At 39.3% G+C, this 14272-nt stretch overlaps 1 protein-coding gene and 1 long non-coding RNA gene across 5 annotated transcripts in view; both read right to left on the reverse strand.

The window, feature by feature from the left end:
• Positions 1–14272, reverse strand: part of CHST9 (carbohydrate sulfotransferase 9) — a 241262-nt gene that overhangs the window by 182257 nt on the left and 44733 nt on the right. The window lies entirely within an intron of this gene.
• LOC140635097 (uncharacterized) lies at positions 10320–14244 on the reverse strand. Its single transcript, XR_012032450.1, has 3 exons — positions 14013–14244; positions 13464–13519; positions 10320–10419 (listed from the first exon to the last, which is right to left on the reverse strand). It is a non-coding gene; the product is annotated as an uncharacterized lncRNA (long non-coding RNA).

Here is a 14272-nt window from a genome sequence, read left to right on the forward strand (position 1 = left end):
AACCCCCTACTCTGACAATGACATTTTAAGTCTTCTGAAATTAGTGTTAATTCAGAACCAGTGTCCTGTAATCCCCACAAAGTCTGATTATTTCCTTTTCCCCAAGGCATAGTCACCTGGCAAAAGGCTTTAGTATTCAGTCGCACCCTAGTGAATCTTTTAGAATTATGTGGGCTGTTTAAAATAGAAATTACCTTTGTTGAAAAGATAGTCTACAGTACCACAAAGACAGAATAACATGTCCTGAGTTTAGTTTAACTAAACTGCAGGAACACAGCAAAATGAAGGAAGAAGTCTGGGGGAGGGCTAAGAGGTAATGGGGAGAAATGTCAAAAACAAGGGAAGATTTACTCATTTCCCCAGGACACCCTATTAGTTCTCAGAATTGCTGGTGAGCAGCTTGCTCCGAAGTAGACATAAATATTGTGGCAATAGAAGATGCCATTTTTATGCACTGACATCAAGAATATGGTCTGTTAGGATCTGGCAAGATGGCCAGAGTCGGGCAACAAGACTCCTCTTTGCAAGTCACCACTACCATGACATACCTAGGATCTTTGTGTTTCATACTGGGCCAGGCAGGTGAAATATCATGTTGCCTAACCACAAATCCAGTTCTCAGGAATCCTCTCTCCTTTCTGCAGCCCTTGGCCATCAATTACTCACATGAATATTCAGAGAGTACAAATGTGGAAAGATGTATGCCTTTATGAAGTTATATGAGCCTTACAAGGGAGCTTTCTGGAAGGAATGGCAGCACAGTTGTTTGAAGTCAATATAATGATTCATGTAGTAGTGCTATTCGCTGTACACACAAAAAAATATAACAACCCAAAGGGTCCCCATGGTCAGAACTGAATAAATGAATATTTAGGAATTCCAGATGCTAAAAATACACCTGAGATCTCATTTTCTTCTTAATCAGAAATTGCTTCAGGGAAGAAGGCTCTTTGCCTTCTGGAATCTAACATCAGCCAAGTTAACTTGGCATCTTGGCAGAAATCAAGGACAACCTGATGCTCGCCAGTTGTAAACAGAAAGCATGAAATTTAAATGCAAGAGATACAGAAGAGAAAAGCTGCCTACCTGTTGCTGTGAACTAAAAAAGACTTATGATATTTAAATTTCAATGGGTATTGCCATAGTATAATTTGAATTTGTTCAGATTTTTTCAAATGCACACCTGCTATTACAAGCTCAATCAAGTTGATGTAAAATATTTCAGAAGGATGAGAAATAGAATTAAAACCTATTAGATTTTTCCATTACAACCCATTTTCTATTTAACTACATCACCATTTTCTCAGCCATTCTAGATTGCTCATAACTCTTTATAGCTTTTCCAAAAACATAGCATCTCACTTTTTGAATACAGGATTTCAGGCTGCAGTTATGTCTTTTTCCTTGGCTGTAGGTTATCGGACATACCTTTGATCCAAAGCAAACTGGGAGTCTCTACCTAATTTTCTGCCAGTGGTTCAGTGAATGGACTTCTGATTTCTGTTGATTATTGAATTGCTTCTGGGGATGGATCTAAAATGCAGGCACTGACCCTTAATGTCAATCATAAAATCCTGAGTCCAAAATTCAGAGGCAATTTCATTGTTTACAGTGTATTTCTGGCAGCGTGATCATAAGCAGCCTGACTGCTTTATGGATTTGTCTCTCTCCTGAGCAAACTTAAAAGAAGGCTTAGTAAAACCTACATTGGTTTATTGAGTGTGTGAAAGCTGGCTGCTATTCTTTTCTCCTACTCCTAGATATTCTTTGGCTTTGTGCATCTAAAGATTTTTTAAATTGAGAATTTTAGTGTCACCATGTCTTTCTTAGCTAATTATTATGCAGCAGTCAGTTAGGAAACCACTGCAAATATCTTATGATAAAAATCATTTGTATTTTTAAGTATATTTCGCTTTATGAGAAATAAATAGTTGTGTGAGCCTAATTTATATGAACTAATAATTCATGATAAATCAGTTATTAAAATAATTTGAGAGATGTTCCTAGGACTATACAATATATAAATATTTATGTCTATTGTTTTCCATCTGCAAACAACAACTATTAATTGTGACTTTGCCCACACAGTATACAATAAGCATTCTGGAATTCTACATTTATCATTGTAATGTTTTCATTGAGAGCACATTTAGGCATTTCCACGAGCACTGCGTGCAGTGCACAGCCACAGCATGGAAAGCTGGACATTTTGCCTCTCCATCGCTTCCTCTCTGAATATATCTAAACTATTTTTGATGTCGATATCTGGCCTTCTCAATTTTTGAAAAATTAATGAGGAAAATTCTCCCTCCATCAAGATTCTTAACTAACTATGTAGCCAGCAGCCGCCCACACAACAGCTAAATGTCATCTGAAAGAAGAAAATGGCATCTGCACAGGATGATTTTGTTCTTTCTCTGAGATGGGGTCCAAACAAATGGGAAACATCCAGATATGATAGCTGTCTGTGTCACTGATGTCAGCTCTGCTCCCACATTCTTCTTTATTGGCTTTTAAAAAATCACTGATATTGTGGATAATAACTTTTTAAAAAAATATCTGTTTCTTTATTTTAGAGAGAGCATGTAGCACAGGAGCAGAGGGAGAAGGAGAGAGGCAGACTCTACTCTGAGCACAGAACCCAACTTATGGCGACCATTCTGAGGTCATGACTGAGCTGAAATTGAGAGCTGGATGCCCAACTGACTCACCCAACCCAACCCCGTGGATAACAATTTTGTGCTGTGTGCCACACAGATGGACTCCCCTCGTGAGTGTTCTGGAAAACAAAGAAATTTCAAAAGGGTAAAATTGAGAAAATAAGAGAAGTGAGGGCACTGAGTAAAAGAACAGAAGTGTAATAACTAACATACAAGTTAAACCCTTTTTTATTAGATAAAAGTCATAAAATTAAATTGTACTAAAATTTAACTACATCATCACTAAAATGATGCATTATAAAGTTTTGCAGAAGCATGTCGCCATGACAGCATATGATCATGAACTTTTCTTTCCATGGTATCCTATGGTGGATTCTCACAGGCACTGATGGAATATGTCATTTTCATGGTTATACAAGCTGAGAGGCTGACATATATGCACCTGAGAGAGAAGGCATGTCCTAGTATTTTTTTTTTTTCCAAAATCTCTCACTCGATTTTTTCCACAAGTTAGCAAAGTCCTACCTACCCTGGCCAAAGGAACCACATTCAGGGCACAGCAGATGCAGCAGGGAACAGGCTGCTACTGCCACTCTCATAGATCTCATGGACTAGTGGTTTAAAGGTGGCCAGCACGGTAACAAACACTCCCAATTCACCACCATGAGTGCTTTCATGGGGTAGTACAGGGTGCACATGGGATGAGCCACTTAAATGTCTGAGACACAGGAAATGCTTCTAGAGGCACATGCAGAGGCCTGGGATTGACATGTCTGATGGCCAGTTCAAGAACAGGAAGAAATGTAATACAGCTGGAGAATAAACAGAACATGAGCAGACATGAACCTAGAGAGGTAAACACGGGTCATTTCACAAAGAGCTTTGACAGCCAAATCATGGAGTTTAGGCCCAAGAGCCCATGGGGCAGGGATGGGTGGGTGGGGGGAGAGCGGAAGAGCCTTCACTTAGGAGGAGGAATAAGGAAAGTGGATGCATCCCAAATGGAAACATAGTCTTTAGGGGAGGCAACTGCCTCAATAGTGAAATGGGACAGACATTGGAGAAAAGTGAAGAGTTCGGCTTTGTATATACGGAGTTTAAGGAATCTGCAGGGCATTGAAATACAGCTGCCCAGGAAGCAGATGGCCCTGTAGAAACTGTGGGGAATCAGGTTACAGATGGAACTATACAAGAAAAGTATGCAGAGTGACAAGAAAAGAAGGCCAAGGGTGGGAACATCCACATCTAAGGGGCAGCCAAAGAGAGAACACAGCCAGAGAGAGGCAGGAAAACTCGAAGAGTCTGCCCTCATAGAGCTCAGGAGAAAGTGGCATTTGAAGGCTGCTACTATCTCATGCTGCTGAGAGCCCAGATGAGGACTGGGTAGGACTTAGAGGATGGTATGGCAGGCAGGTTACCGGGATTAGTGGTTGATGGGGGCAGACCACAGTGAGGGCAGGGTGAGTAGAGAGAATTAAGTGGAGATGGTGATTCCACAAAATTCTTTAAATAAGTTAAAGGGGAGGAAGTAGACTAGGGGGAGAGAGAAACTGTGGTTGAAAGACTAGACATCTGGCTTGTGTTATTTTAGATGGATCAGATTGAACCATGTAGAAATACAGATATAAGGATGTGATGGAGAAAGCGATGAAGACACTGGAAGAGAGAATACATAGAGGACAGGGGAGATCACTGAAGAAGCAGATGCACTGGCGGACAGAATCTGAGTGAGATGAGAAGGAGGAAGATGGAGGAGAGGGATAAGGAGGAAGTAAGAAGCTGAGAGAAGAGCCAGAGATGGCATGGAGGTAGAGAAGCCTACTTCTGTTAGTACTACTGTTAGAAGGAAGCTCCGAGAGTTTCCTTTGATGCTACCACTTTTCTGTGAAGGAGGAGGAGGGGCAATCTGCAGAGAGACATGGGGAGATAATGTGCTGGGGGGTGGTGGCTAAAGAGAAAGTAACATTTCGGAAACCGTCTCTCTGGAAAACAGGAGAGAAAAAGTTTAATAGGGAACATAGGATTGCCAGGCATCATTAAGAGCCCATCCATTTATCCTGTACTAAACTGTCTCACGTAATTTTCTATCACAATCTGTAGTTGCCAGAGATAAAAACAGACAACCAGACTGATCTTGAGGAATGACACCATGAAATGCAATCCTTTGTGAACAGTTAGTTGATGAGGCTTCTTCACAACCTGAGCAAAACACTCCCACAAGAATATTTAAATTCATTATGTGACTCGATGAAAAGTGTATTTTTTTCCCCCAATACTGAGCCTAGAAGAGTTGGAGAAGTTTGGCCAGTGCATATAACTATTCTGTTGGGAAGATACAACTCTATTAATGTGATAATCATTAATTAAATGATTTGGGGGTTATACATATATCTCTATGTGACTGTTTTGCATGATAGTCACTCAAAAGTTGTTTGATTCTTCAAAAGAGGCAAAATGAAATATCTAGAGCTACAAAGTTCACAAACAGTACTGGAAGGTTATGATGACACCAAAGATGGATGTGTTGTGAGTCCTGCATAAACTGTCTGCTCTTCTATGTTTTTGGAATCTCATTCCCAATTCTTTCCATTGAAGTCTTAATTGGTGTCTCCTATGCTCCAGGCACTGTGGTCCTGACCCCCAGCGGGCTTCCAGCTGGGGAGATGAAAGCAAATGTTTACAACCTATGTGATTCACTTCATGAGACATGGAGCTAAAAGATGGTGAACAGTAAAGGGGAGACCAGCGATTAATTCTGTTTGATTAGCACAAACATATTTACTTTCAATCTCATAAAAAATTCAGTATCACTTTTGATAATCTGTGACTCAGGGAAACAAGAGAAAACACTTAATGAAAACTAAATCATTTTATTTAGAAACAATCTCTGCTTTTTAAGTCTTACAGCTCTTTAACCTGTGATGAACTGGATACCATGAAGCTTTCCACCCAACCTCTTAGTTGCTTGATTTACTCTTGAAAGCTACAGTTGAAAAGCAATGTAGAATACAGTGCTCCCAAAGACATTGGTTCTGCTCTGGTGAACTTTCTTTAGAAGTCTGGGGCTGTTACAATACTAAAGGTTTTCTCTTGCTCAGGCAGATTTTTCAATCCAGGAACAGAAACCATATCCTTGCTCCTGGTGATGCATCCGGTTGCTGGACTTCTCAACTGGATTTTGGAATGGCTATGTCCAAGACACTTTAGGAAAGAAACGAGTAATTCAAGTATCATGAGTCCTCTTGGATCTCAAGGGAAAGGCAGGAGGAAAAAGCCAAAAGGGAAAGGGGAAAAGTAGAGTATGGAAAATATGCAGTTATCATGAATCATGTTTTAGTGCCAGTTTTGTTATTTTCGGCTACACAAAATTAAGCCTTTCAGTTGCTCCTTTATAAAAGGAGGAAGCTGGGATGAGATGATGTTTTAGCAGTTGAGTTTATTTTTATTAGGAAAATGAGAAATATTGGACTAGGTGATATTATATGCCAAATCAATACCAATAGGAGTTAACCTGCCTGTCGCCATTAATTATTTAGTGAGTGAGGTCTTTACACTCACACTCAAAGTCCACACTAATGACCTAGTAATTATTTTAATTGATTCTCAATGAACTGCTAACTACTCTGTTGGCATACCAATAAGCAAGAAGCACTGTGAGAACAGGCTCTGGGCTCTATATTTGTATCTTTCTATCCATAATTCTGAACAGAAATCTGTGTATCCAAATTAATATTTCTGTATCTATTTTACAAGATTTATCATTGAACATTAGTGGTATTTTAAGAAGTCCTAATTTTCATTTGTGTGAAAAGAGAGGATATAATATGGAATCACAGAATCTTGAAGGGGATGTTATTTTGAAGAACATGCAATTTGAGCCCTTACAGAAAAACTCTCAAACATGCAAACAAAGATTTCATACAAGAATGTTCTTAGTAGGAAGTTTTGTGATGGCAAAAAATTAGAAACAACTTTTATGCACACCATTTGGGGAATGGACAAATCAATTACGGCATATTCACATGATGAAATATTATATGGTAGTTGGGTTAATGAATTCGAGGTGTAATATGTAAATATAAATAAATCTCAGAAACCTCATATTGAATGAAGAGGCACATTGCACAAGGGTATAGCCTCTCCAAGCCACACATTCCTAACCTCAAGGAAGACATTCCAGGATATCCCTGGAGAAAATCTCCACTAAACCAAACACTGTAACTTCTGAAAAATCCAAAATTAAGTGCCAGCCTCATTTGCCTTCTAAGTTCAGTTGAACGTGGCTCTTGGTATGGGTTGACTCATTCAGCAAGGACTTGTTGAGCATCCACGACATGCCAGATACCGTTCTAGATACTAGGGCACAGCAGTGAATGAGGCAGCATCCTGCAGTCCATGGCATAAATGCATCAAAACAATGAAGGAGGATTGTTCTGTGCCACCTGCCCCTTTGCCCTCCCCTTAGAGATGAATAAAGCTAATGGGGTCCTTCATGAGGTTCCTTTAAGCTCCAGTTCCCATTTTGAGAAAGATGGCTACTTACTGAGGGTGGGAAAGAAGATGAAGATGTGAAAGCCAGAGTGGATTTGTTAGGACGGTTTGAGCCACAAGTGACAGAAATCCAATGTGAGCCTATAGAGGTTCACAGTATGTCACCCCAAAGTATGCCACTTTAGTATACTGACTATTTTGAATTAAAACTAACATATGGAACAGTTGGCGCTACAAAATTGTCACTATGTTGTATACCTGGGACTAATAACATTGTAGGTCAGCTATACTTCAATTTAAAAACGAGGAAGAGAGCAGCCCAGGTGGCTCAGGGGCTTAGCGCCACCTTCAGCCCGGGGTGTGATCCTGGAGACCTGGGATTGAGTCCTGCAACGGGCTCCCTGCATGGAGCCTGCTTCTCCCTCTGCCTGTGTCTCTGCCTCTCTCTATCTGTTTCTTGAATAAATAAATAAAATCTTAAAAAAAAAAGGAAGAAATAGCTGGTGCAGGAAGGACCTTCCACGGTTTCCCTGAAACCAGAAAATATAACTCCCATGCAAAAGGTACCCTCCCTGCACCAGGAGGGTAGAAGTCACCCTTACCACCAGAGTTAGGGAATTTAGGGCTGAGAAGATCATATAAACAAACATTGTTACATCTTCATCGATTTACTACCCGAGGCCCAAACCCTTTTCTCTTGTCAATTCTTCACAAATTTATTGTCTAAGTTATAAAAGCTGCCTTCTTGATGCGAGGTACACACACACACACACACACACACACACACACACACTGGAATATTACTCAGCCACCAAAAAAGAATGAAATCTTGCCATTTGCAACAATATTGATGGAACTAGAATATATTATACTAAGCAAGATAAGTCAGGGAAAGATAAATACAATATGATTTCATTCATATGTGGAATTTAAGAAACAAAACAGATGATCATAGGGAAAGAGAAGGAAAAATAAAACAAGATGAAAATAGAGAGAGAGGCAAACCATAAGAGATGCCGAACTCCAGGAAACAAAATGAGGGTTGCAGGAGGGGAGGTGGGTGGAGGGATGGGGTAACTGAGGGATGGGCATTAAGGAGGACACTTGATGAAATGAGCACTGGGTGTTATATGCAACTGATGAATCACTAAATTCTACCCCTGGAAATATCACACTACATGTTAACTAAATTGAATTTAAACAATTTAAAACAACAACAAAGAATGAACTTAAAAATAAAGCTGCCTTCTTTGGTCATTTCTTTGAGTCTCATATTTTTATGGGGTTCTAATACAGATGAAATTCAATTTTTTTCTCCTGTTAATCTCTTTAATGTCAATTTAATTATTAGGTCAGCCAAAGAACCGAGAAGGGAAGAATAGAAAAAGTCTCTGCCCCTACAAGCCATCTGAAGTACACCAGGCAGCAGCAGTGTTGAATCTTGGAAGAAGCTAGTTCAGGAACCCAAACACTTACTGAGGCTCTGTCTACAACTTACTCTTCTCCTCCTGACTGCTTTTTTCTTTCTCTCTCCAGCTTAGTATCTTCAGCTCCTCTGGCCCATGTGGTAGGGAATAGTCACATACACTTCTGAATTTTGTATCATACGGGTTAGGCACTTGAGCCCATTCTTCTGGTATTGAAAACTGAAATCCCAAGAAAGGGAATCATTGTCCAAGCTCGCATCGGCCACCCATCCCTTGGACTAGTAATTTGCTGTCACCATGATGTGTGGTATACTATAAATGATGGACCCAGCATCGGCTAGGTGCCTGTCAATGGACAGATGAAGTTCCATTGCAATATTGCAGTTTCTGCTATAACTCCATAGATAATGTAGGAGAGGAAAAGGAGCCCCTAAAAGAAACAGAAGCAGGGGACAGTACTCTGAAGAGGGTAAGTGCTAAGCTAAAGCAATAGCATTATTCTTTACCTGTGCTGAAAACATATTTGGAAACAAATATATTAAACTTATTACTAGATTTTTAAACATCTATGATGTTGATTCAATTGACACTGTAGCAAAGGTTGGCCACTGAATATTCAATTTCAGAAAATTTTAAGCAACTGTGACAACCAATACTGCTTCATTTCTAGTAGTATGGCTTCTGGAGTATAAGGCAAAAGCACCCAGGAATACAGGAGACTCAGAAGGCTTGGGTTAAAAGGCCAGGCAAAGTCCCCTGGGAGAAGCAGGTTACAGGGAGTGGGGTGAATAGGAATAAACACTGAATTTGGAGGGCACTAAGGGGACATAATGAAGTGAGGACTGAATCAGGACCTGAAAGGTAGGGAGAAGGGGTAGAGATACCCTGGTGACCAACATATAAGTTTCCTTACCTCAAGATGCTTATACCTTATTGAGAGAAGTAGACTATATGTAAAAAACATAAAACATGACTACAGGTGGGAAAAGTGCCATAAAGCCACATTACAGAATAATAAACACAGGGCTGGGAGAGAAAACATTGGAGGATATCTATTTTACACAGGATGCTGAGGGAAGGTGATAGTTCAACTGTACCCTGAATAATAATAATAATAAAAAAGCCAGCAATGGAAACAGCCAAGGAAAACATATTTTAGGAAGAGAGAACAGCTAACACAAAGGCCTTGAAATGGATAAAAATCACATAAAAAAGACACTATACGGGGCAGCCCAGGTGGCTCAGCGGTTTAGCACCGCCTTCAGCACAGGGCCTGATCCTGGAGACCCGGGATCGAGTCCCACGTCAGGCTCCCTGCATGGAGCCTGCTTCTCCCTCTGCCTGTGTCTCTGCCACTCTCTCTCTCTCTCTCTGTCTCATGAATAAATAAATAAAATCTTAAAAAAAAAGACAGTATACGGAGGTATCCAGAGATGAGCAGAGGGAGCATGTGCTCATTTGATTTTTTAAAAATGGTTGTAGGGGTGCCTGGGTGGCACAGCTGGTTGAGTGTCCAACTTTCAGTTTCAGCTCAAGTCACGATCTCAGGGTCCTGGCTCCTCTGCACTCTGCATGGAGTGTACTTGGGATTCTCTCTCCCTACCCCCCTCTCTCTGCCCCACCCCATTGTGCTGCCATCCCCCTTAAATAAATAAATAAATAAATCTTTAAAAAAGTGGTTGCTATCCTCATCAAAAGTGGAAGAAGTAAATCAAATGAATGATTTTTTTAAAAAAAGAAAAGCAATTTTATTTTCCTGAGTACATGATTGACTGTAAGCATAAAGTCATTCCATGTTGTAAGTAGCTTTGCTCCATCCAGTTCAGGTATACAAAGATCCCCTGGGAGAAAATACAATTTCAATAGAGCAACATCACAATCAGGATGAACAGCTTGATTGGAAGAAAAGAATATACTTTCTCATCAGAGAGGCTCCTGAGAAAAGAATTATGTCAATCCAATCTAGTTTCAAAACTTTATATGCCACAAAATATACTTAGTTTGAAAAAAAGCAAGATCAAGTCTCCTTAAAAATACCAAAGCATGAGACCAGTTTGCTTATGAGGTCCTAAAGCAACTGTCAGAGAAAAAACAACAATAAGGTGGCTCTACTTTGCCTGAAACCAGAAGCTTGTAGCTACTATATTCTACTTTCATACACATGTACAAGGGTTAAAACATAACCTGGACCTAATGGTGTTTATTGTGCATTAGCAGAAGAAAATATTAAAAATAGCTATTTGTTTTGGCTCTGGTGCCGTTGATATAGCATGTAGGATCAGAACAGAACACTGACCTACAGGAAGTCCACATCACTGACCAAAAGGAACATACTTTTCAAGCTAAGTATATTGGATATCAGTCCTACAGAGCCTGGATTGGTGACCATGAGTTTTGAGAAGGTGGAATTATAGCTATATGATTCCTTCCTATGCTAGCTATGATAATTCATATGTTAGCTATGATAATTCTTAGATTAGATGCTAATGTTGAACCCCATACTAAATTCAGATATCACTACTTATTTATTTTCTTATTTTCTGTAAATCAGAAAGAAATTAGTAGAAATCAGAAAAAAATGTCTACTTAAAAGTATGATAGAAAAGTCAAACAAGTTTCTGTTTAAGGTAATCATACAAAAATACTACCAATAGAAAGTCAAGAAATTATTGGTCTTGGCAAAGCCATCTTGAAAAAGAAAAACAAGGCTAGAGGCTTCACACTCCTGATTTCAAACTATATTACAAAGCTAAAGTAATTAAAACAGTATAGTACAGACACATAAATCAATGGAACAGAATAGAAAGCCCATAAATAAACCCATGCCTACATGGTTGATTAATTAATTAATTAATTCACAACAGAGGAGGCAAGAATATATAATGGGAAAAAGATAGTCTCTTCAACAATTGGTGTTGGGAAAACTGGATGGCCACATGCAAAGGTAAGAAACTAGACCACTACCTTACACCATACACAAATATTGACTCAAAATGGATTAAAGATCTAAATATGAGACTTGAAACCATAAAACTAGAAGACAACAGAGGGTGGTAAGCTCCTTGACATACATCTTGGATGATTTTTTAAATCTAACACCAAAATCAAAATACAAAATAAAAATAAACAAGTGGGACCATATCAAAGTAAAAACCTTCTGCACAGCAAAGGAAACCATCAACAAAATGAAAAGGCAACCTACTGGGGCACCTGGGTGGCTCAGTGGTTGAGCATCTGCCTTTGGTTCAGGTCGTGATCCTGGGGCCCTGGAATTGAGTCCCACACCAGGCTCCTTGCAGGGAGTCTGCTTCTCCCTCTGCCTATGTCTCTGCCTCTCTCTCTGTGTCTCTCATGAATAAATAAATAAATAAAATCTTAAAAAAAAAAGAAAAGGCAACCAACTGAATAAGATAAAATGCTTTCAAATCATATATCTAATAAGAACTCCAAAATATATAAAGAACTCAAACAACTCAATAGCAAAAAAAAAAAAACAACAAAAACAACAAAAAAAAACAATAATTTAAAAAATGGGAAGATCTAAATAGACATTTTTCCAAAGACATACAGATGGCCAACAGACACATGAAAAGATGTTCTACATCATTATCCTCAGGGAAATGAAAATCAAAACCACAGTGAGATATCACCTCACAACTATTAGGATGGCTGCTTATAAAAAGTCTAGAAATAACAAGTGTTGGCAAGGATGTGGAGGAAAGGGGACATTTGTTTACCACTGGTGGGAATTTAAATTGGTGCAACCACTATGGAAAACAGTATGGAGGCTCCTCAAATATTTAAAAATGAAATTACCGTATGATCCAGCAATTCCACTTCTGAGTATTTCTCCAAAGAAAACAAAAACATTGGTCCAAAAAGATACATGTACCCCCTTGTCCACTGTAGCATTATTTACAGTAGCCAAGGTATGGAAAGAACCTAAATATCCAACAGTGAACGAATAAAGTATATTCCTCAGCAATAAAAATAGTGAAATCTTGCCATTTGTAAAATGGATGGACTTTGAAGGTATTAAGCAAATGAATTAAGTCAGGAAGAGAGAAGTTAACACTATATTATCTCTCTTATATGTGGAATAGAAAAAAATTAAGAAAAACCCAAACTCACAGATACAGAGAATAGATTGGCAGTTGTCACAGTTGGAGGGGGGGCTGCAGGGAGAAAAGAGTTAACTGGTTTTGTTTTTTGGTTTTCTTTTTAGTTTAAATTTTTAAAAAATGGTCCTGAATACAAAATGCTCAGAAGTTGTTTAGATAGATTTTTACAATGTTGGATAAATCCAGGGAACAATTTTAATTTGGAATAGATGAGACTAAATTTGATTCTGGAAAATCTCAAGAAAAGAAATAACATAAGCTATTTGGTAGGATCTGTTTGATTTTCATTACGTTGCATATTTAAAATATGTATATATAACTTCACTATTTCATAATGGATTGCGGATTATATTTCTAACACAGGTTTCATAGAAGAATAAGGTACATCATATTTTAAAAGAAATAAAGAGTAAGTGTTAATGGTTCAGAGAAGAGGGACCTGGATCATCTTCTCACAAAGTAGTTAAAAAAGCTAGGGTTTCATTTGCCATAAAAATGATCTGGCCATGTCATGGAAGCAAGGTGAGCCAGTGCCAGCGACACAGCTAGGATGAGTAAGCATAACTTAAGGAGACAAGTTCTGACTTAACATATGGAACTTTCTAAGGAGGTGGCTATAAAGTTGAGTGGATGTCTTGAGGAGTAGTAGATTCTTTGTCCTCAGAAATACTCAAACGCAGTCCATGTAGTCCTTTGGCTGGATGTTGAAGAATCAAAAGAAACGTTATGTATCCACCCCTACACCAAAACTACTGAGCACCTACCATACACATGTCCCATGCTGTGGAATGGGGACACCAAGGTCCCTGTTTCATGGAGCCTGTAAAACAGCACCCGATGCAGACAATGAACACGTGAACAAATAACAAAACGAGGCAATTGCTGCTTATGATCATTTCTGTGATGGAAGTGAATAAGATGGGGGTTCCTGACTGATTGGCTATGGGGGTGCTTGGCTGATTGGCTGCTTTGATCAAAGCAGGTGACATCTGAGCTAAGCCAGGACAGGTGAGAGTTGGGAGAAGAGCATCCCAGCTTCTGAAATGGTGAGAGTTGAGAGCTCGGACTTGGCAAAGGGTTTGGTGTGCTGGGAGACGAGGGGTGACACCGGAAGCACTTTGAGGGGAGGGTGAGGCAGTGGAGGCAGGCAGAGCACACAGCTCTGTGGGTCCCAGGGAGGATTTTTTTGTTGAAAAGAATGAGATATAACCAAAACATTTTAAACAGGAGAGCTATATAATCGATTTATATTAAAAAAAATAGATCATGTACAAGATGATCTATAAATTCTTTTCTAAAGCTGAGATTCTGACCTTGTTATGATAGGGTCCTCACCACATCTTATTGCACATACAAAACACTTATGTACTGTGCCTTTAGGTATTCTATTTAGCACTAACATTCTACCTAGAGGAAGAAGGCACCAAATTGCAGATTTCAACAGTTAGCTGGTGGAAAGTGACCCATTCTTGTGATTTATCCTGAACTGGCCTTTACCATTACCACATCTTTCCTGTAGATATAACTGTTCTGCTCTGGGTCCTCTGTGCCTGCTAACCCTGCCCCCACCCCT

The sequence above is a fragment of the Canis lupus genome, chromosome 6 (genome assembly GCF_048164855.1).
Source record: "Canis lupus baileyi chromosome 6, mCanLup2.hap1, whole genome shotgun sequence".
NCBI lineage: Eukaryota > Metazoa > Chordata > Mammalia > Carnivora > Canidae > Canis > Canis lupus.